Here is a 23852-nt window from a genome sequence, read left to right as displayed (position 1 = left end):
TGACAAACCCCCCACTGTACAATGTAGAGCAAAAAAAAAAAAAAAACACTCATGAGGGGATATACATGTGACATTTCTTTACCCATCTTTTTGTGTCTGGCTTCCACCACTATCAGTTTCACAATGCAGAGTCAGTCAACAAGCTCACACCGATAAGTCCAGTGTTCAAGCTGTGTAATGCAACAGGTTCAAAATGTACACTTAGTTCCAGATCCACAAAGTTCTGTCAAGTGACATAATGTGACATTAACCTAACTTAACGCCACGTTAAGCCTAACCGCATATCTTCAAAGGCTAACAACATAACATTACGTGATGTCTTTGGCTGAAAAGAGCATTGCGTTATCTATGACAGCAATTAGTTGAAAGGTGACATTAATAAAAAAATATGTTTTTCTAAAACTTGAGTTTAATTGCCCTTGAATAGAATTGTGCACACCTGCAACAGAGCACGATATAGCTATGTTCTCTATATCACTTGTTTCACTGGTGGGAGGTGTAGCTAGGATAGCGAGGCAGCTCGTGATCTCCAACAGCGTGGCTAGAATAGCAGCAAACATGTAAAACCGAATCCCGCATTTTATAGCGTCAATGTGCCAAAGTATTTTGTGCAAGCAGCAGCGACACATACATTGCAATTGCATTTCTTAAAGGCATTGGCGTGAATTGCAGTGAACACGGGGTCACAGTACAATAACCAGTTTTTGAGCCTATTGACTGTCCCCCTTGGAGTTGTGATTCACTCTATAGCGTAGAAACATTGCAGAGCAATAGGCCCTTGACCAAACAATGACTTACTTTATTATACACAAAGCCATAAACTGAATAATAAAGGACACCTTTTAACTTTGGTACTAATAATTGGAATCTGAACACTAAACCATCCAACAAACTATCAACAGAGGCATAAGTAATAGCACATCTTGTCACTAACAATCATAGAAATATAGCAACAGAGAATCTGACAGCAGATAAGAACCACTTAGCCCAATTTCTTATATGTTGTAGACCCTATTGTGATCCTTGGCTTTCTTTCATATTTTTGAATCACCTTAATGTACTGTATTAATCACAGAAGTCTCCATAAAATAAGCTTTGCACCATTTATTGTACTGATTCTGGTCCATGTGAATAAGGTTTTTAAATGAATGCTATATTAGAAGAGGGGGCAAAATCATAAAGCTTTCAAGTCATTCCTACTGTAGTTCCTTTATCGAGTCTATTTGTCAAAAATATATAAAATAATCTATGAAGCAACAGGCCTTCTAAATACCATATGAACTAATTATGTCATTTAACAGCATGTACTTTCTTAAAAGAATATCTGCTTTGCTTCAGTTTTGTGAGCCACAACGAATTGCTGAATCCGGCAGCCAAATTATGGACGTGGAATGTCCTTTAAGCCAATTGTTTCTTAAAGACATACTTTAAAACGAAACCTAGTTAAGAAATTCACTGCTAAATTAAATATGCTTCCATTAACCATATGAAGAGCATCTCGGATAAGCTACAGGTACTGTACCTTGGTTAATGTATTTAATACAGGGGAACAGCCATGTAAAAAGTTTAAAGAAAAACATTAATGTAAAATAACGGCTTCAGAAAATACATAATAGAAAATGACCTGCCCCCTTCCAATAAAAAGTACAGCTCTTCCTGAGTTGAGCCTCAATAATACAGGGTGCTGCTCTGACCTACAAAATGACACACTCAAAACAAGTGCCAACAAAGGTGACTCTGGGCGCTTCAACTCTGAATGAGTCTTTGATTGGTAGCTTGATTTGTGTGTGCATGTATGTATGTATGTATGTATGTACAGTGTTCGACAAACCTATACATTTGCTCGCCCCGGGCGAGTGGATTTAACCCCCGGGCGAGTAAATATTGGCCCAAGCAGCACACGTTTGGTACTAGGTGGCGAGTAGATTTTTTTGTGTGGCGAGTAGATTTTTTGGTGATTTGTCAACCACTGTGTATGTATGTATGTAAGTATATATACACACACGCACACATATATACAAATATACATATATATATATATATATATATATATAGACACACACACATATCTATATACACACACATACATATCTATATACACACACTACATACACACACATGTATATATACACACACACACACACATATATACAAATATACATATACACATATATATATATATATATATATATATATATATATATATATATATAGACACACACACATATCTATATACATACACACGTACATGAATATATAGCACTTAGTCTTGCTTTAGAAGCAGCTAACCGGAGCATCAATTTCTCTTATAGCATTGAAAAGCGATAACCCTCGAAAGTCAGTCCTACTAGCAACGTTAAAAACGAACTCTGCCAACACACGCTGGCAAACAAGGTACAGTACTATGAGAATCTGACCTCCCATCTGGGTGGCATCATAGCAAAAAAGTTTTATAGGCAGAACTAATTACAACAGAAGTATCACAATTCTTTAATACAAATATAGCTATACAATTGGAATATTTTGGACCCACCATTTGTGGTGGGATGCGAGATTGGCCTGGGGGCACTTGCATGTTATATTCCTGCTTTGATCCAATTTGGTGCAATGTGTACCTCTAATGTCCTTCCATTATTATCTGACACATATCTAATATTGTTACAATTCTGCTATGTATTTTGTCTGTGATTATATATCCCTGAAGTGTAAACCATCCCCCGATTTATTTTCTGTTCCTCCAGTTCCCATGATTATTATAATGCTGTAAACAGCATAGAATGAGAAACATGCCAAATCTAGAAATGCAACAGCAACTACTGGAACTCCACATTAAAATGTTGACATTAAAAAAAAAACCCAACAAAACGTACAATTATCTTGTTTTGTGATGTCAAAACGTGCAGGTACAACAGTTGTTGAAAGAAACGCAGAAGCATTAACACAAATATTTAGCATGTTGATTCTACAAATACAGTGTGGAGCAAAAGTATGCCGACTAGTTAATCCCTATTACATAACTAAGGTTCACAAAAGGTTCAATCCTTGGCTAGGTCAGATACTATTCATGTGTCTGAGATAGCTGATTGACTAATAACAAAAGTGCTGATGTATTGAAGTGTGATGTAAAAGCAAAGTTAATTGTACATGCACTATAGTTGATCATGAATTTACCTAAGGCAGTAATAAAGTCATCTTTGTAATCTGCTCCAAGTGTCCTTAAAATGATAGTGATTTCACCTTGAAAATCCATCACGTTAGACATAAGCAATGGTACGTAATGGATTCCATCTAACATGCCTCTGTTATTGATCTTTGCTTACTCTGCTTCCAACTGTTGTATCTCTATAAGAAACCAGGAGCAGTTCCTTGATACGCAGCATAAATCCCCCAGGAAATCAAGCTGTTCGTTTCTTATTCCTTCCATTCCCCCCTCCCCCCCCCCCCCCCCCCCCCCGATTGCTTTCTTACCTTTCTGCATCCTCCCTGGGTGATGAGAGGGACTAGCACATCTCTTTCAAGTGCTGCACATTTGGATTAAGCAGGAATTGTCTTTGCCACGATAATTTCTCCCGTGCAGGAAGATCAATGTACTGTATCGCAGCAGCTGTGTATTGAGCACACCAGAGTGAAAAAACTGCTTGAGTCGTGTCAACACCTGCGGCAGCATTTTCTTACAGGGCATGTGGACCGTCTTATTACAGCCACATATTTTAGATCATGTCATCTAAAATGTTTATCTTGGGCAAGGAGATTAAACACACAAGACGAAGAGAAAACAAGTCTTATTATACTAGTTAACCTTTAGTGCCTAACAGCTTGCAAATCTGTCATTGCTATGGCATGGAGTTCCAGTGGGCATACAGATTTTAGACTAGGTTATTGTACTGTATTTAATTAGACCAACAGAAGGGCTATTATGTACAAAAACAGCTCTGAAGAATGCTGATGCAACAAAACAACAAGTATCCAAATATATGTATGTGCTTGTGGTACATGTCTGTGTACAAAACAGGACTGCAGCACTCACTGAAGAAATAGTAGAGGTTTTATTGCATCAAAAAACAGGAACACATAAAAAATAGAGCGATGTTTGCGGACCTCCTGGTCCTTTTGTAAATGCATTGATAAAGGACCAGGAGGTCCGAAACATCGCTCTATTTTTTACGTGTTCCTGTTTTTTATTTGGACTAACAATTTATGTCATAGGACAAGCTTTTGAGAGTTCTCCTCTCTTCCTCAGGTCGGCAATACTGATTTGAAAAGGAATCTATTGCTAAAACAGTGTAAGGGAGAGAAGGATAAAAAAACAACAAACATGTACTGTAGATAAGGTGGGGTGAAAAAGTGTTTGAAGACATGGGAGGGTTACACTGTTTTAGCCATAGATTCCTTTGCAAATCAGTATTGCCGACCTGAGGAAGAGAGGAGAACTCTCGAAAGCTTGTCCTATGACATAAATTGTTAGTCCAAATAAAAAAGATATCACCTAAAACTCATTTATTCTGCACTATTGCAACTGGACTAACACGGCTATTTCCGTATATATATATTGATATACAGACAAGAAACATACAGCGCAGATCTTAACAATATGTTTAAGCGGAGGATAATATATACACCACCTATGAAGCCAATACAATTTTAAATGAGGTACATAAGCCAATACAATCTTAAATGAGAGCGAGGGTTCATGCAACACAGCGTATCGAAACATTTCAAGGAACATCATGACCAAAATCCAAATGGTTTGAAATGTTTTGGAATAGATAAAATACATCCAAATTGGAGGGGGGGGGGGGGGGAAACCAGGTCATTAAAATCTCAAGGCAGGAAACGTTTTGGATTTACACCATGAAAACGCTAATTCAAAACGGCATGAATATAGACATAGATCTGGGATCCTTCTTAAAGGAATAATATATACTCCCTATGTTCTTTCTGTGCTCCCAACTTAGACTCCAACCTATGTACGTATTGACATTAGGACTACAAAATAGATTTTCTACATGTACAAATGTTTGCCATAAGGGCTGACTATTGTAAAAACTGATGACCTCAGAGTCTCGACTATGTCTGTGATTATTAATGTCTGTACAAATGGTCAATATTTATGGTATTGCTGTCAAAGGTTATATATATTTTGTATAATTCTCTATAACCTATATAACTGATTCATCTAAAATGTGTTGTATGAATCATACCTCTAGTCTGATATTTATCAAATATGCTGCACCATCTCCTGTGTAAATAATTAGAGCAGTTTAGGAAAACCACTCCTTCAGTTCTAAACCTAACCACTATCGTACTACTCAATAAGATAAATGTCTATGTCAATTAAATTACCAATAATATAAGTTACTATATACAAATGACTGTATTCACTTCTAATATTTAAGTCTATATATTAGTTCCCCCTGGGACGAATTTATAAGGACGAAGAACTCCACATGTACACATGCAAACCCTATGGTGTATCTATCCTATGGCCTATAATTAATTCAGGCCAGTGTCGTTATTCATATTAATGGTATATATAAAATAGACAATTACAGTTATGATTAAACAGAATTCTGCATTATATATTAATGTCACAGTAGAGGTATAATTAAGTATGTTTTGGTGCACTATTTATAGAGATGTGTCTCTGTATCACTATTTTTTAATCAATTTTGTTTTGTTAATAGCTATGTGATTACGTTATTAAGTGTACACATCTTTGTTAATATTAAAAATTTAGATATAGTAGTCTAAACACAGTATAAACACTTCACACACGGGTTCTGATACACTATGATCCAAAGATTAAAGGATTATATTGGAAATGTAGTTTTTCTTAAAGCAACAATAATTAAAATTAATTTATTTCACACACAATTTGGTTGATAAAATAGTTATCACCGCACAAGTTTATATAGATAATATGGTGTATAATGTTCATAATATCTCTATTTGTTATATATCAAATGGTTGATTTTTGTGTATATATACACCTAATCCTGCTAACATATACAGGTGTATATATGATTAAAGAATATACTCTCCCTCCCGTATACATCAGGGCAATCTCTCTATCCCTCATACAAAGAGTATTATACTCTAGTCCTGTGACACAACATAGGATCCCCCATACATCAGGGCAATCTCTCTATCCCTCATACAAAGAGTATTATACTCTAGTCCTGTGATACATCATGTATGATGTCATTGACCCGATATCTGATCAATCCATATAATAATTCAAGTACCCTTTAAACATGGATATTTTTTGGGAAATGTAAACTAAAGTCTGTATCTAAACGAACATCAAATATGGATTTGAATGTGCGCAAGGATATAAATATTCTTTACGTTATGCGTAAATTATACAAAGTCCCCCAGTAAATCCTATGGGTGTTAGGGTATTAAGCACAAGTACAAATAATATCTTAGCTTATAGTCCCTTTGTTTAATTTTTTCATTTTTTTATTTTCTCATTATCAAGCACACTAGTTATTCACATATGAATGTAAGATATACACTGATTAAGAATATTCTTACAAACCCCTAAAAAACAGAATAGTTATAATATGTTGTATAACATAAATAACAGTGTCTCAAATATGTATACATGTCCAATAATATACTGCAGTGTGTATATAATAGGATGTTAACTTGCACAATCTTTCTCTCTTACGATAATTACATGTAAATGGTGCATGACCTGTTTTACGTTGTCTTTGTGTTGTGGTATTATTCAATTACGTTTTAGCCAATCACTGTGGGGAGGTACATTTAAATACCCTGGTAGGGATTAGGTAACTATTAGCAGCCCCTGACGAAGCCCAAGTGGAAAAACGCGTAGGACCAGCGTTTTTGGAGCAGAAAGAGAGATACGCCGAGGCACCAAGCAGAGAGACATTCTCAAGGAGCTACGGCGGTGATTTCCTGCACTGACAGATACCAATTCCCGCGAAAGCCGAGCCGCGTCATACCGCGTCACACCACGTGACACGGAAGTGACCGTGAACGCGAAGACGACTGGTAATCGGCGCCTCTGTACACGAGTGTGAGAGACTCGCTAAATCACTCTCTACTGCCCGAAATTCACTCACAGAATGTGAGTTGATTACCTGTTTTTACTACGAGTTTATCTTTAGATTAAAAGATTTTACACATATTTGTCCCTCCCTTTATTCCCTCCCTACCTCCCCCCCCCTTGTGAGATCCATCCACAGAGACAAGTGGCTTCCTAAGTCCTTCCGTGACTGCTGCAGCCGCCGCTGAGTTCCCGTGGACAAGTACTCGTAAGATCCGGAGGCCAAGGAGAGGAGCTGCAGTAGCTGTGTTCGTGAGTCCCATAGAGGATTACATGCTTTGAAAAAACCTACCTGTGTAAGCGCATCTCTTACCATCCTATAGTCTGTTAATAACCAGATATACTGCCCTATGATTCTTTTTTGTGTTTCTTCTCTTCCCTGTCTTATTTGCGCCTAGGTCAATCTTCTGCATATATATATATTGATGTCTCCGTCACAGCGTAGGATCTTGTGTCCCAGATTAAGACAGGAAATGTAGTATTTCTCTATATGAGGTTTATTTACCAGGATTAAAGAATACACTAATAGGCACACCGTCCCTTTAAGTCAAAAGAAAATCATAAAATAAATGCCTACTCCTTTTAGGAGACTAACAACACATTCAGCTTCAACCCTTCCTACTTGGATGGACAGCTAAGCTGGTTACCACCTCAAACAGGTACTATTATAGCTGAACACATGCAGTCTCTGAACACAGCAATAAATTATTTCGCTTATCTGTTACTCCAGGATTTGGAGCAGACGTCCCCGCTTCAACGCGGCCTCACATTCTTCCTTCCTATGGGAGCTCAGGCCCACGAGAGCTCAGAGAATCTCTCCTCTCTAAGCCCAATGTTAAGGACAGGACATCCCTGCTTCAGCACGGTCTGTCATCCTTCCTTCTTCCTGGGATTAACAACCCAGGCAGTCCCAGCAGGCTCCGCGACCACCGTCCAGCGAGCCTAGGGGACTGTGCCAGCTTCACATAACTGGGTAGAACTCTTCTCTGTCCTCCTTCTCTGGGAACAGCAGTCAGTCTCTCTGTGTATAGTCACTTCCTGACTTTTAAAACTCCATGAGCAATCAGGAGTTCAGCCTGCTCAATTAGCTAACAGCAGCTGCTGGCTTCTCTAGGGAGATTAACTCTCTGTGCATTGGAAAGTCCCATAGCTGCCCTATTCCAGCTCCTAGAGGACAGTAATGGTATCACAATATACATGCACACACACTTTTCTAGATAAAAAGGTGAGGGAACCCTGATGTGCAGATTGGACCGGGGGGCGGGGGGGAGAAGGATTATTCTTGGACATCAAAATGCAAAAAAAGAATAAAGTGCACAAGAAAATTTTAATTTCTTTATAAAATATTAATCAACATTAAAAACTGTGCACTCACACAAACAATAATTAAACAGATAAAATAAAATGAATTGCCTTGTCACATCAGTCTCTGTTCTCCCCTGTCCTGTGTAAACTATCAGCTTTGCATCCTGGCATCCAGTCTCTTAGTCCACAACCCGCTGGATGCTTTTCCTGGTCTTTATGGTTGGGGGTGATGGGCGCTTGTGAGCTGTAGACCCCTGTTGATTAACAAAGGTCCCGGCTCTATTACGCGGTGTGCCCCCCTTCCTCCGACTGGCGTTCTGTTTACTCCGGGACTCTCCAGAACTGACATCACGTCCCGGGAGTGACGACACCTCAGCTTGAGTGTCACCGATACTCTGCATTCTACTGGAACTATCGATCTTCAGGCACGATGCTGGATCTTACACAGGATACTGGAGCTTACTCACGATGCTAACTTCAGGGGGAGAGACTATACGAGAGTATTTATCGTGTGTCTGCTGCTTCACCAGGTGCAAGATCCAGCATCGTGCGTGAAGATCGGTAGCTCAACCCATCACTGAGCAAGCTTTTAGCGAAACGAGTTTGATGTTTCTTGAGCACTACAGGCCACCGTCATTCACACAGTCAGCTACCATCCAATCAGCTACCGACCTCCACGGACGTTTGGGCGCATGTGCAAACATAGTTCCAGGAAAGGCTATCACTGAAAGGTTCCATCCTAGTTGTGCACAAGCCAGGGGAACCATAAGGACAGCAGTATGAGGACAAAGGGAGATAAGGAGCTGTTAATACGGATACTACGCAAGTCCCTACACCTTAAGAGGAGGAGCACAAACGTGGAAGGGCTGAACTGAGTCAAACTAAGACAATGCTGGAAAGCTATTCACAAATGCCCATGTGAATTAGCCGTTTACGTGTGCAACCTGTTTTTTAATATATCTATTGTTATTAAACTTTATTACGCCATAGTCCTTTTCTCTACTTTTTAAGACTACTATATTTTGGAGGATATGAAGTGCATACTCCGTGATATCCCAGATATCCCATATACTATCTAGAATCATGGAAGGACATGCTGTATCTGGGTATACTATTATTATACCATTGTGTGCTTTTTGTCTTTTCTTCTACCCTACTCTACACGCTTGGGGTAATCACTTGAGTCTATGCGCTGGAAGACGTTTCCTATTTTCTTAAATATCCAATAGGCTTTATGTTAACCAATCCCATGCCTTTTGAAACAAAATGACGAATGAATAAGGCTGCTGGAACATTTAAAAGTGTCTATAAATTTGGAAACAAAGAGGATACGGTTTTTCTTGTACTACATTTTCATATATTGTTTCATGGATCAATAAGCATTTGTTGGATCCATGAACACAAAGTGGCAGTAGGATTAACACGACCATATAATTGCCATTACTAAACTGTATCGTATTGTAAAGTCAATGTGCACGACGAGAAATGGAACAACAGACGATGATGCAGAAAGCAACAGAACTGAGTAAGACAAGTTAAGTAGTACTGTAAGTTACTTCTTAGTAGACATCTTTTTTTCTTTCAGTACTGATTTTAGGATACAGGCAGTCCTCGTTTTACAACGCTTCGTTTTACAACGAATGGCTTATCCAACGCTATGCAATGCATACCTTTGTTCATTTTTACAACGCCAAAACGGCTTATCCAACGCTCTTACAACGTTTTGCAAAGTTGTTTATGTGTGTATAATATATATTATACTATATTATACTAAATAATATATTATATTTTTATATTATAATATAAATATATATATATATATATATATATATATATCTATATAAAATACAATATATGCACTATATAATTTTGTGTGCTGCATATCTTATTGTCTGCGTAAAATATTTTGTGTATTTTAGCATTAAAAATGCCTTCAGGAACGGAACCTTTCATTCAAACAGTGTTCCCATGGGAAAACGTGTTTCGCTTTACAACGTTTCGCTATCCAACGAAATTTTGAGTAACGCATTGTGTCGGATAACCGAGGACTGCCTGTATTAGCATTGTGTAAAGAGTCCTGAATACAAAACATGAAGACAACATTTCTAATACTGCTCCACAAATCAGCAGTGCCACCTACTTGACTACTTACTGTAGTAACTTATTGTAGCATGTTTAAGAATGGTGGAGCATATGGGACAAACGTTATTCTCAACAGATTGATAAAAAATAGCTCCCAGAAAGAGCAAGCAGTGATTGGCAGTGAATGATAAACGCTGCAATCCCTCAGAGCAGCTCCCTGACAATCTAGGATTTTCTGTGCTTCTTTTAGTAGCCGTTGTGCAGTGTAGAATCAGAACCTAAAACCAGCTTCTGATCATCCTTCCACAATCACCAGTGGTTGAAGACTAGTGATGGTACTACGGGGAATAGAGGCATTTTCTAACGCAAAGGGGATTCATTAAAAAAGTTATACCTCAATTTCTGTTTTTAGAATATAAACACGGTGTAAACGTTTCTAAAATCAGATCAGAATAGCTTTGCTCTAATCACTAACAGGTTTAGATTTTCCTAGAATTAGGAACAGCGCCACTTCATTTTTTTATTTTTTTTTTATTTGTCCATTTAGTAGACATATATATTTTTTCTTTTAAAAACAGTACTGATTTTAGTATATTATCAGTGTGTAAAGAGTCCTGAATACAAAACATGAAAGCAACATTTCTAATACTGCTCCACAAAGCAGCAGTGCCACCTACTTGACTACTTACTGTACTTAAATGCTTGTAAACAGATGGAGTCCTTGTTAAAATGGATTTGAATCAAAATGTGATACTATGTGCTCATTTCCATGTGAATACCCAGAATCCCTGGCTGCAGTGGAAGCATTGTATGCTAAGAGATAATGGGGAAAGGCAGGGTTGCAGCCCTCTGAGATGGGATTTTTTATTTGCTGTAAACAGATGGTAATTCTGGTTTAATGCTTCAGCACCAACAAATGTTATGCTGCTCTGTATTGCTCACCTTTCCCTTGCTTAAATGCATGCACCCCAGCAGCTACAAATGGATACCTTTAACCTGTATGCATTGTGTCAGTTTATCAAATTACTGTATTATAGAGAATATGTATTTGTGCTAAAAGCTTTTTGCTCTTGACCGTAAAACTGTGAAAACAATGGGGGAAAAAAATATGTGGGGCACATTTTTTCCCCCCAAGCGTATAGTTTTTCTTAAGTAACTCATTGTAGTTACCTTTTGCAAAGCGTTCCAACTGTGTACTGCATAATAGGATAACAAATGTATGACAATAAGGTTGTGAGCAACAGTATACCAACATGGCGGGTGTGCAATAAACAGGCTCTAACAGCAGGTAGCATTAGGAGATACATTTAGGAGACATAATATAAATTTGATTACAAAATAGAATCACTATTTTTATATTTGTTATTAAGGCTTGTTACAAAACGGAGTCAGTATATTGTAATGCATGAACAATAAACCATGAATGATAAACAATTTAATTCTAAGGTAAGAGAAACACAAAATTGTTGTATTTCCTTACGTGCTCACCTTCACAAAACTCATTCATTTTAAGTAAGGAAAATGACAGAAATACATTACAAAAAAAAGTATGAATGGGGAGATAACGTAAAGCCTTGATTTTAAACCACATTCAAGGGGGATATGAAAATTTGAAGGTAAAAGGAAAGAGATATAACTATAATGATAAGATAACATCTCAAACCACATGTGACGATAAAGGACATTTATTGACTTCATAATCAAACATTGCCTTCTGCCATAGGAGCAACCAAACACTACTCCAATATATACTGTAACTAAAACTTGAAAGACCGGATATTTTTCTTTAGAATATGACAAATGTTTATTGCATAACAAGACTATGCGGATAAGATGGACTTCTCCATATATTATTGTGATCTTAATGTACAGTATACGGATGCTCCATAGAATATCCCTAGACATGTGCATATATTCTAATATGTTTTGCCACACCTTAGTATAGGTTTAAGAAAAAACTTCAACATTCAAGATGGAAATAGTGATTTGCCTTTAATAAATGACATCCATTATGCGCTTCATATTCAGTTTTTAGTTGTTGCCGTTTTCATATAGAGAAGCCTTTAGCTTTCACACATATTTGTGTTATGATCAATCATCAATAGGAATGCCTGTAATATTGGGTGAGTCTATGACAAGAAAGCTTCAGGCTCAAACCTTGAAGGGTTTAAAATCAGAATTTACATTGCTACACCGTTCTTCAACGTCAGCCTCAACTGGAGCAGAGAAGGCTGACGTATTAAAAAATCAAGTTCGAATTCTTGCTAGATAGCATCAGAGAATTAAGAGGGAAAGCAGTGTGTGTTTCAAGTAACTACTGTAAAGGTGGCGGAAATAATTGGTTTTGTCGCGAATACAGTATGCACTTGGGTTAATTCCTCTAGCGCAGTAGGGACCGGAAATCCAACAAGATATATTTATCACGTGAACGGAAAATGACATCATAAAATAATATTTTCTTATTTCAACACATATCTTACGCTGAGCCTCTGGTTTGTACTATAAACTTCTTTTTTTGCAATTCCCAGTATGCGGTTTTTGTTCTATTAAGTTCTGTAACCATGACAAAACATTGGCAGGTAATGGTCTCAATAGTAAAGACACCTGCTTCAACTGTATGCGTTACAGATGTAGCAGGACTTCATGTGTTGGCACAGGGGCAAGCCGCGGGACTGTAACTGCCCCGGTAACGAGGATAATCACTGTGGAGGGTCCAATCCAGAAGCATGGATCCCTCGGAGCGTGACCACGGCAGCACTATCTCCGGAGTGGCAGCTTTGAGCTTTTTTAGCCTCAGCTCCAGAGAGACTAAATTTCATTATATCTGTACATGGTGGTTTGTTACTCGTTTTGTACACACCAAGCATTTCTTTTTTCTGATGTGGAAGTGTCACTCATCTTCATACTGTAGTTTCAGGACATTGTAGGCTGAACTATATTATACAGCTCTAACAAGAGATGAATCGTATAAAATAACCACAATTTAAAAAACATTGGTATGTGCTTCAAAAAGATGACTTATTAAAAACCATCATTAAAGATAAGCCTGATGTGATCTTCTCAAAGGCACCCAACTTAAAACAAAAGTTAGTACCTAGGTTTCTGAAATCTAAAAGAAGGTTAGATAATAGGAAAAATAGGTTAACAACCTTTATTAATACACTGTTGTCTCCTTTTTGTATTTATTCTATGCTTAACATCTGTACTTGAGTCCACGCGCCGGAGGACATCTTTCTTTCTTGCTAACAAGAGACGTATATTATAGCTAATACTGTCAGTTTTGGATTAGCCTTTGAAGATAAATGCCCTATAAACTTCATAATACAGCAGTTGAAGTCATAAGAAATGTCTATATCACAGTTAAGAGATTTGGGAAACATTTTGAATTAAACACTGATCAATTAATATTAGAATTTAACATATTTAGAACGGGTTTATTGCTCAAATACTTCAGTTAAGCATAGGAGTTTTCCCCAGTACAACAAACAAATCTCCCTTTATAAAAAGAAACCATCATGAAAAACCTCAGCATTATAGCTGCATGGGTGAGTAGTTTTGAGACACGTTAAAAAGACTTTGTAAACTTGCTTTTGTACTGACTAGGTAAATATAATGTCCGACGTTCATTCTTCATCATACTGGTGGAGCGGCCGCTATTCGAACACATCTCGGCGCCGATTTTGAGTTATCTGCTGTTCCCCACGCAGCATGAATGCGGCCAAACGCCCCAGGCACCCGCGCTTATCGCGGATGTTTTGTTTGAATTTCATGGATTCTGTTTCTTTGTTTGCAATAAAATGGAAGAATTGTAATGTGTACAGTACTGTGCTACTGTGCTACTGTGCTACTGTGCTACTGTGTCAATTTCATGTTTTTAATAGCCAGAACACTAAAATTTGTTTTTCTGCACTCGCCGCGCTCGCATCTTAGTGTGGGGAGGCTGGAATTCATCCCGCGGTTTCAAATCGGGATTCCGATGTACATGACGCGTGAAGTGTTCGAATAACGGCCGCTGCATCAGTAAATGTATACTCCAAAAGTGAAGAACATGAAGGCTCACAGATTATAGAAACATATCTCTATTTCTGGAGGACATACAAATGCACCAAGACTCCCATATTTTTAAAAATTAAGGAAGTGAATCGCTCAAAAACTCTTTAATGCATTTTAGGGACAATATGGCCTATACAGCTCAATCCCCTTATAACGCTGTGCTTGGGGTCCAAAGAATCACATTGCGTTATAAGCAGATCTCGTTGGAAATAATGTCCTTAGCAAAGGATAACTACACTCAACATACAACAAACATATAACATTACAATTAACAATAACGCTGTGTAGGTGTGTATTAGTGCCAGTTGAGATTGAGCCACCCAATCCTGGGTATATTGGCTTTGTGATGGTGCCGACACACTGTGGGAGTTCCTAGTGCACTAAAGTGTTGCAGACCTGTACTTCTAAATAGGTGCTTTGGTCCCTCTGTACTTGTAGCCATTGAGGGTCTGTTCCGACAGCAATCGATGTTCTCTGCAACCTCCTGACTTGGAACCGCTGGTCATCCCGCCACGTGTACTACGATCACTCGGGCAACTGTCAATTGAGCATGACAGCACTCAGTCTTGTGCAGATCTGACCCTCTCTATCATGGCCGCCCCCCTTGCCCCCCTCACCTCCCTTAAAGGCTCCCCTCCCTCTTAGTCCCTCCTTTTCCACAGCCTTTGCTACTGGCTGCTCTGATTTAATCAACAGTCACATGTCCATAGTATAGAGGGCAGTTTGAGTATATTGATTGCATCACACAGGGATTACATAATATTCGTTTTAGAAAGGTCTGGAATGGTCTTATTTCAGAGAAACAGTTATGCAAAATTGCAAAAAAATCTCTGAGAAAATTAATTTGCTGACAGAACAACTCTTCTGGCTGCAAAACTATGGCAAATGTAACGCCAGGTTTATCCAAGAAAAAAATAAAATATTACTTGCTTTCAATTAGATGTTTGACTTTTCTAATCTAGTGCTATTTTTTACATCTCTTTCTGCCTTCGTTTTGCAGCTGGTAAACTCCATTACCATCTGACTTTTCTTAGAAATAAACCAATATGTTGGTTCCAGGAGGGAAATGTTAGATCCTTGAGATCACTATAGTTAATGCAATTGTATTGTGTTGCAACTGGGGGATGTGCATTCAGAAAAACAAGGTTGAAATGATGGCACAAAACAGTAAAACAAGTAAAAGCTTTCTCTGCACGCTAAGTACAAAAACAGTGAACAGGGCGCTCTGCTGCAAGCAAATGGCCAGGTTATAGGATAACCTGTAAGGCAAAGTAATGTTACTTTTATGTCTCAAGCGCTTATTCCCATTATGTGTTATATTATTATGTCATGTGTATTACTGCTGTGAAGTGCTATGTACATAGATGGTGCTATATAAATAAAAATATACATACATACATAGAAGATACTGTAAAACAGTACTGACAAATATGAAGACAGGTTAATGAATTGCTACAGCATTTCAGTGAGGCTGTATAAAGGCAGTGTGTATGAATGCAAATTTACAGTAGTCATTTAGCACTCTTCACTTAACTTTGGAGCCACTGATGTGTTTTCTAATTAACAGGAACCTGTAAGACCGTATTTTTCAGCCAGGGTTCCTAGGAACCCTTGGATTCTGCGAGCATCCCTAAAGGATTTCCTGCAATGTTCCGGCCATTTTAATATTGTACCAAAGATAGAAGAATTTACACTGCATTTGATCTCAGGCACGCTATTAGAGAGAGTTGGGGTTCCTTACAATGCATCTGATCTCAGACTCGCTATTACAGAGGGTTGGGGTTTCTTACAATGCATCTGATCTCAGACGCGCTATTAGAGAGTGTTTGGGTTCCCTACAAGGCATCTGATCTCAGAAGCGCTATTAGAGAGGGTTGGTGTTCCTTACAATGCATCTGATCTCAGACACACTATTACAGAGAGTTGGGGTTCTGCTGCAGTTCACAATATAATTATAGGGTTCCTTAATATGGACGAACCGTGTAAAATCCACCGACCGTTTGTTACAGTGTCAATCCGCGCATTTATCCAAAACCACCATTGGATACAATCCGCGGGAAGATTTTAACAATCCATCCACAGATTCCGCAATCCGCTGACGGATTTTAAGAATTCAATCCGCGGATTCAGCAATCCGTGGATTGGATTAATAAAATCCATCAGCGGATTGAGGAATCCGCGAACCAATTTTCAGTATTTAAAAAAAAAAACGCAAAAGGCAAATGGACATTTTTGAGACTGACCCACGTTATTCTACGGCGGATCCAAATCCACTGCTGTTAGACGACACTTTCAATTTGGCCATTTGTTCTAAAAAGTATTTTGACTAGTACATTTTGGCTTTCCCAGATTTTTTTGCCTCCCTGCGTGTACGAACAGAAAAACTGTTTATTTTATGTGAAGTGACAACAATATGTTTGCAGCATATTTAATGCAATATATACCGAGGGAGACACAGCACCCAAAGTATCATCACTTTGGATGATTTAGAGCAGGGGACCGCAAACGTTTGAAGCTTTGCACCCCTGCCTGGCCTCCCCCGGTCTCGTACCCCCTCTCCTACCTGGCAGCTGCGTTAAATGACGCATGACGTCACGTGACGCGCGGCGTCATTTGACACCAGTGACGTCACGTTCCATGACCCCGCGGCGCATTACAATGGAGACGCGTCTGAATCCCGGTAAGTGTTACTGTTGCAGAGGCCTCACGCGATCCCCGGCATTTAATTTAAATGCCTTGGGGAGGAGCGCGGGACTTCTGTAACTGCACGCGCCCCCCCCAGGACAAATCTCCCCCCCTCTGGGGGGCGCCCCCCCAGTTTGTTCACCGCTGATTTAGAGAATTATTAGAAAACCACAGAGAAAATGTTGTAAAGAGACTGACATTTTCTATGTATAACAGTAAGTGATCAGCTTCATTTTGCTTCTAGTCTGATGCTTAACCAAAAAAAAAAGATAATAATTCAGGATTTTATGCTGCAGGCAAAAGAAAAGTTTTCCCAATCATATTGATAACAATTATGAGAAACACAGAGAAACACAGTTATGCAAAATTGCAAAAAATCTCTGAGAAAATTAATTGGCTGACAAAACAACTCTTCTGGCTGCAAAACTATGGCAAATGTAACACCAGGTTTATATATATATAAAAATAAAATATTACTTGCTTTCAATTAGATGTTTGACTTTTCTAATCTGGTGCTATTTTTTACATCTCTTTCTGCCTTCGTTTTGCAGCTGGGAGATTCCATTACCATCTGACTTTTCTTAGAAATAAACCAATAGTTGTTTCTAGGAGGGAATTATTAGATCCTTGAGATCACTATAGTTAATGCTTTTGTATTGTGTTGCAACTGGGGGATGTGCATTTTGAAAAACAAGGTTGAAATGATGGCAGGAAACAGTAAAACAAGTAAAAGCTTTCTCTGCACGCTAAGTACAAAAACAGTGAACAGGGCGCTCTGCTGCAAGCAAATGGCCAGGTTATAAGATAACCTGTAAGGCAAAGTAATGTTACTTTTATGTCTCAAGCGCTTATTCCCATTATGTGTTATATTATTATGTCATGTGTATTACTGCTGTGAAGTGCTATGTACATAGATGGTGCTATATAAATAAAAATATACATACATACATAGAAGATACTGTAAAACAGTACTGACAAATATGAAGACAGGTTAATGAATTGCTACAGCATTTCAGTGAGGCTGTATAAAGGCAGTGTGTATGAATGCAAATTTACAGTAGTCATTTAGCACTCTTCACTTAACTTTGGAGCCACTGATGTGTTTTCTAATTAACAGGAACCTGTAAGACCGTAACAGGGCGCTCTGCTGCAAGCAAATGGCCAGGTTATAAGATAACTTGTAAGGCAAAGTAATGTTACTTTTATGTCTCAAGCGCTTATTCATATTATGCTTTATTTTATTATGTCATGTGTATTACTGCTGTGAAGTGCTATGTACATGAACGGTGCTATATAAATAAAAATATACATAAATATATACATAGAAGATACTGTAAAACAGTACTGTCAAATGTGAAGACAGCTTAATGAATTGCCCCAGCATTTCCGTGAGGCGGTATAAAGGCAGTGTGTATGCATGCAAAGTTACAGTAATAATAAAGCGCTCTTCACTTAAGGCTAAGATCCCACTGCACGCGCCTGCATGCGCGCCTGGCGTCCTGGTGGTGCATGCACAGCACTTCACCACGATCTGCGGTCTGTTGGCAGCTTTTTTAGGTGCGGGGGTCGTGACAAAACAGGTCTGGTGGGCGTGGCCATGACGGGGGGGGGGGGTCTTTGCAACAAAAAAAAAACGATGTCACCTAATCAGGCTCTCCTGAAAGCAGGCATAGTGCGGCTGCTTTATTATAAGCATGGGATAATGGGAGATTCAGCAAATTACAGTTTCAATTCCATACTTCCCCCCTTGTTCAACTAAAAAGAGCAGCATCCCTCCAACTCTACAATGTTGTTTCTTTATAGAGCCACAATCTAGTGAAAGGACAATAATAAGGGGGGTGAACTGCATATGATAGAGAAATCCATTGGTTCCAGCAGTTGTGAAGGAGAATGAACCAGCAGTTTCTATTCCAAGGCGAATCTCTGGTAACATGAAAATAAACATGTTCCTGATTGGCTCCCTGGTGCACCATGCGACGCGTCACCGCACGGGAAAACAATCCTGTTGTATCCCCTGCCGGCTTACGCGTCACAGTATGCAGTGAGTCAGGAAGCGAGGAGTCACCGGGGACTGCTAGGGAGGAGGTAAAGGGCTGGTGAGAGGCGCGCACTTGGCCGCTGCCGGCTGCAACGGGGACCTAGCCCAACTTTGGAGCCACTATTGTGTTTTCTAATTAACAGGAACCGTGTTTTTCAGCCAGGGTTCCTAGGAACCCTTGGGTTCTGTGGGCATCCCTAAAGGATTCCCTGCAATTTTCAGGTCATTTTATAATTGTACCAAATACAGAAGAATTAACAATGCATCTGATCTCAGACACGCTATTAGAGAGGGTTGTGGTTCCTTACAATTCATTTGATCTCGGACATGTTATTAGAGAGGGTTGTGGTTCCTTACAATGCATGTGATCTCAGACGCACTATTAGAGAGGGTTGGGGTTCCTTACAATGCATGTGATCTCAGACGCACTATTAGAGAGGGTTGTGGTTCCTTACAATGCATGTGATCTCAGACGCACTATTAGAGAGGGTTGGGGTTCCTTACAATGCATGTGATCTCAGACGCACTATTAGAGAGGGTTGGTGTTCCTTACAATGCATCGATCTCGGACACACTATTAGAGAGGGTTGGGGTTCCGCTGCAGTTCACAATATAATTATAGGGTTCCTTACTATGGACGAACTGTGTAAAATCCGCCGACCGATTGTTACAGTGTCAATCCGAGCGTTAATCCAAAACCAATATTGGATACAATCCACTGGTACATTTTAAAAATCCATCCATGGATTCCGCAAATTCGATGACGGATTTTAAGAATGTAATCCACAGCTTCAGCCATCCGTGGATTGGATTAATAAAATCCATCAGCGGATTGCAAAATTCGCCTACAGAGTGTCCGTATTAAAAAAAAAAAAAATGCAAAAGGTGAAGCGACATTTTTGAGACTGACCCACTGCAATCCGTGGACCAAAGAAACTGTCTGATCTACGGAGGATCCACATCCTCTGCTGTTAGTCGATACTTTCAGTTTTGTCATTTGTTCTAACAAATCTTTTGACTGGTAAATTCTGGCTTTCTCAGATTAGCCTCCCTGCTCATACGAACAGAAAAACTGTTTATTTTATGTAAAGTTACAACAATATGTTTGCTGCATATTTAATGTAATATATACAGAGGGAGACACAGCACCCAAAGTATCATCACTTTGGATGATTTAGAGTATTATTAGAAACCCACAGAGAACATGTTGTCAAGAGACTGACATTTTCTATGTATAACAGTAAGTGAGCAGCTTCATTTTGCTTCTAGTCTGATGCTTAACCAAAAAAAGACAATAATTCAGGATTTTATGCTGCAGGCAAAAGAAACGTTTTCCCAATCATATTGATAACAATTATGAGAGGCAAATCTTCAACAGCTTCAATAGCAGCAGGATGAGAGCATACTATGACAGATTATAAAATAAGAACTGCAATGCAATAGGGTTAACCGTGAGCATGTGATCGGCAACGGTTTCTTCTGCTGTGTACTATCCAATCGATCACATATGACCTGGGTGATTTCAGCGTAGAGAAGGTTTTACAATATTTTTTATTACATTTTTTTAATAGATGCAGCAGTTGCTTAGCTTTAAGGAAATGTAATGTACCTAAGCTGCCGATCGATCGTTTCTCCAGTGATCAATCGGCAACGATCCTGCTTCCTTGGGTACCCTGTATATATCTGCCTATTTCCAAAGAGGAAGTGCCGAAAATGTTCTAAATTGTCACTATTGCAACCCAAGTTAGCTTAATACACTAAAACTCAGTAAAAAAAAAAAGAAAGCATAAAATGGTGGATGGGGGAGAGGTGGGGGTGTATAAATGCAGAGTGTATTATCTAATACTACACAACTGATGTATTAAAACAAACATATATAGGATTTTTACACTATTGGTGCTTTAAAATCTTTTATTTCACTATATACTAGATGTAGTAAAGTAGTTTTTGATGTGCACATATGATTTACTTTTGAAAGGATTATTTAACACTCAAGATGGCCAAAGTTGACTGTTCGTTTCAAGTTATTTTTTTTTGTTGTACAAATAGTTTTATTGAGTTTTCAATAGGGGAGAGAATACAGAAAAAAAACGGGGAGTGTGGGGGGAAACATAAAAGGGGAAACCATCACATCACTCACAAAATAACGGGTTTATAAATTCAATTACGAAAAACAGCATACAGGCAGTCCTCGGTTATCCGACACAATGTGTTACTCAAAATGGTGTTGTAAAGCGAAACGTTGTAAAGCGAAACACGTTTTCCCATAGGAACACAGTTTAAATGAAAGGTTCCGTTCCTGAAGGCATTTTTAACACTAAAATACACCAAATATTTTACGCAGGCAATAAGATATGCAGCACACACATAAATTATATAGTGTATATACTGTATTATATATATAATATAACATAATAAATAATATATTATATAGTATAATATAATATTATATAGTATAATATTATATATATATATGCTCTAAAAACGCTTTGCAACGTTGTTTATGTGAATGTGTAAATATATACACACATACACAACGTTGCAAAGCGTCTTAAGAGCGTTGGATAAGCCATTTTGGCGTTGTAAAAATGAATATAGGTATGCATTGCACAGCGTTGGATAAGCCATTCGTTGTAAAGCGAAGCGTTGTAAAACGAGGACTGCCTGTAGTTAATATCTTCAACAACCAATCAACATCATTGGATAATCTCTACACTTTCGCATATGAATAGAAGTGGCTTTAGGGGGCCACTTTTTATCCGCAACCTTTAGTTGGCTATTCCCTAAGGATTTATCTGAATAGCAAATCAAAATCCATATCCTAGGACTCCAGACTTTTAGACATTTATCCAAGGCTCCCAAATGTTAAAAAAGGAACTCATTCTATGGCACAAGAGGGCTGTCAGCCTCTCCATCCTCATAACCTTGTTTATTCTCCTCTCAATCATACATTTTGGGGGAGTATTCTGATTCTTCCAATATACTGAGATCAAACATCTTGCTGCTGTTAGAATATGAGATCAGTTTTTTATATTGATATCTATCCAATATCTCTGAATCTTGGGGCATAACCACCAAATATGTACAAGATCACCAACGTGGCCAAAACTCCTCCAACACATATTTGAGGTGCCAGGATAGATTAGACTCAGTCTCTTTGGAGTCAGATACCAGCGAAAAATTATTTTATATATATTTTCTTTTGTTGTAGTACAAATAGACGTTTTAGAGGCTACCTCCCAAATATCTTCCCATTCTTCTCTTTTGATTTCCATGTTTAGATCCTTTTCCAATTTAGACATATAATCTTGGTCTGATACATCTCCCTTCTGGATCAATTCTTGGTAAACCCTTGAGGTAAGGCCCCCTTGATATTTCCTATTCTACAGAGACTTAAAAAAATTGTAGAAAGTGGAAAAACTAAACTGGGCTGCATAATCAGAATAAAATGTCTAAAAAAAAAACCTCTTCTTTGGGAACGGCGTACTTAATACTTAAATCTTAAAAAGAATGTAAATAACCCTTCAATATAAGATGACCCAAACCAAGAATATTCCTGCTTCTCCACTGATCCAACTATTTTGAGTTAAATCCTGGAGCTAAATCCGGATTAACTAAAATTGGCCTCAATCTTGATGGGTTTTGAAGTAGACCAAATCTCTTTTTAGATTACTACCATATATTCATGGTGAATCTAATCATTTCAGAATGTCGTTGGATCATTATTTTATTAAATCTATCCCTTTCTAAATATAATAGTGCAGGAAGCAAAACTAGTGCCACCACCGTCGCCTCAATATCTACCCAACAGTATTGCTTAATATTTGAGTGCCAGTAGGTGACTTGTTTAAGGTGGCACGCAAAATAGTATTTCTTTATATCTGGGACTGCTAGGCCACCTCTTGTTTTTGAGGACAACATAACAGTTTAAAGTTCATTTTAATATTGATCTACTCTATAACTTTGGGGTTCAAGCATATAGAAGTAAACAGTTCCTCCGCCTCCTGAGGATAATAGAAATACTGTAGATGCAGGCACACTATACTGTATGTGAAAAATATGTATATTTCTTGATGTCATTGTCCTTGGTTGCATCACAATTTTGAAAACAAAGTACTACGTGTACATCTTTTCCTCCAAAGTATTGTTTGGTCATATCCAATTTTATGAATGTTTCATTCCTCCTGTAGTCTTGCATGGACCCAATACATCAAGGGTCATATTTACTAAGCAGTGCTATTCTAAAATATACCTTCCATGCTAGGGAGCAGCTTAAAGTCCATTCACGTGAAAGGGACATGAAGGGCTAAGTGGTGTTTTTGCATAAGACACCTTCTGTAGCTGAAGACACATTACACTCCATTCACTTGAATAGGCCGTAAAAAGCAACATTTACTAAACCGTGCTGGAAAGTGTCTCACGCCACAGCAATATGGCACTGAGATTGTGCTATAAGGTTCTACATGGAAGAAATACGCGTGTGTGTGTATATGTATATACTGTATATATTACACTGTTAAGGAAAAAAAGGAATTACTTTAGTTTTTCATCATATCTTATATATTTCTCGCTCAATCCCCATGAAAATGTGAACAATTGTAGGTCTGTTATGTA

The 23852-nt window shown here is 38.3% G+C and overlaps 1 protein-coding gene across 13 annotated transcripts in view; it reads right to left on the bottom strand.

The window, feature by feature from the left end:
- Nucleotides 1-23852, bottom strand: part of INPP4B (inositol polyphosphate-4-phosphatase type II B) — a 484959-nt gene that overhangs the window by 337552 nt on the left and 123555 nt on the right. Inside the window, exon 1 of one of the 13 annotated variants that reach the window (XM_075614614.1) lies at nucleotides 3469-3822. The exons of 11 other annotated variants lie outside the window; for them this stretch is intronic. The gene's annotated coding sequence lies outside the window, so the exon portion shown is untranslated. Of the gene's footprint in view, nucleotides 1-3468; nucleotides 3823-23852 lie in introns of those variants that run through there. One more of the 13 variants, XM_075614624.1, reaches the window with a different exon arrangement.

The sequence above is a fragment of the Ascaphus truei genome, chromosome 1 (genome assembly GCF_040206685.1).
Source record: "Ascaphus truei isolate aAscTru1 chromosome 1, aAscTru1.hap1, whole genome shotgun sequence".
Classification (NCBI taxonomy): Eukaryota; Metazoa; Chordata; class Amphibia; order Anura; family Ascaphidae; genus Ascaphus; species Ascaphus truei.
Note: the sequence above shows the minus strand (reverse complement) of the source record. Positions and strands in the feature narration are given on the sequence as shown.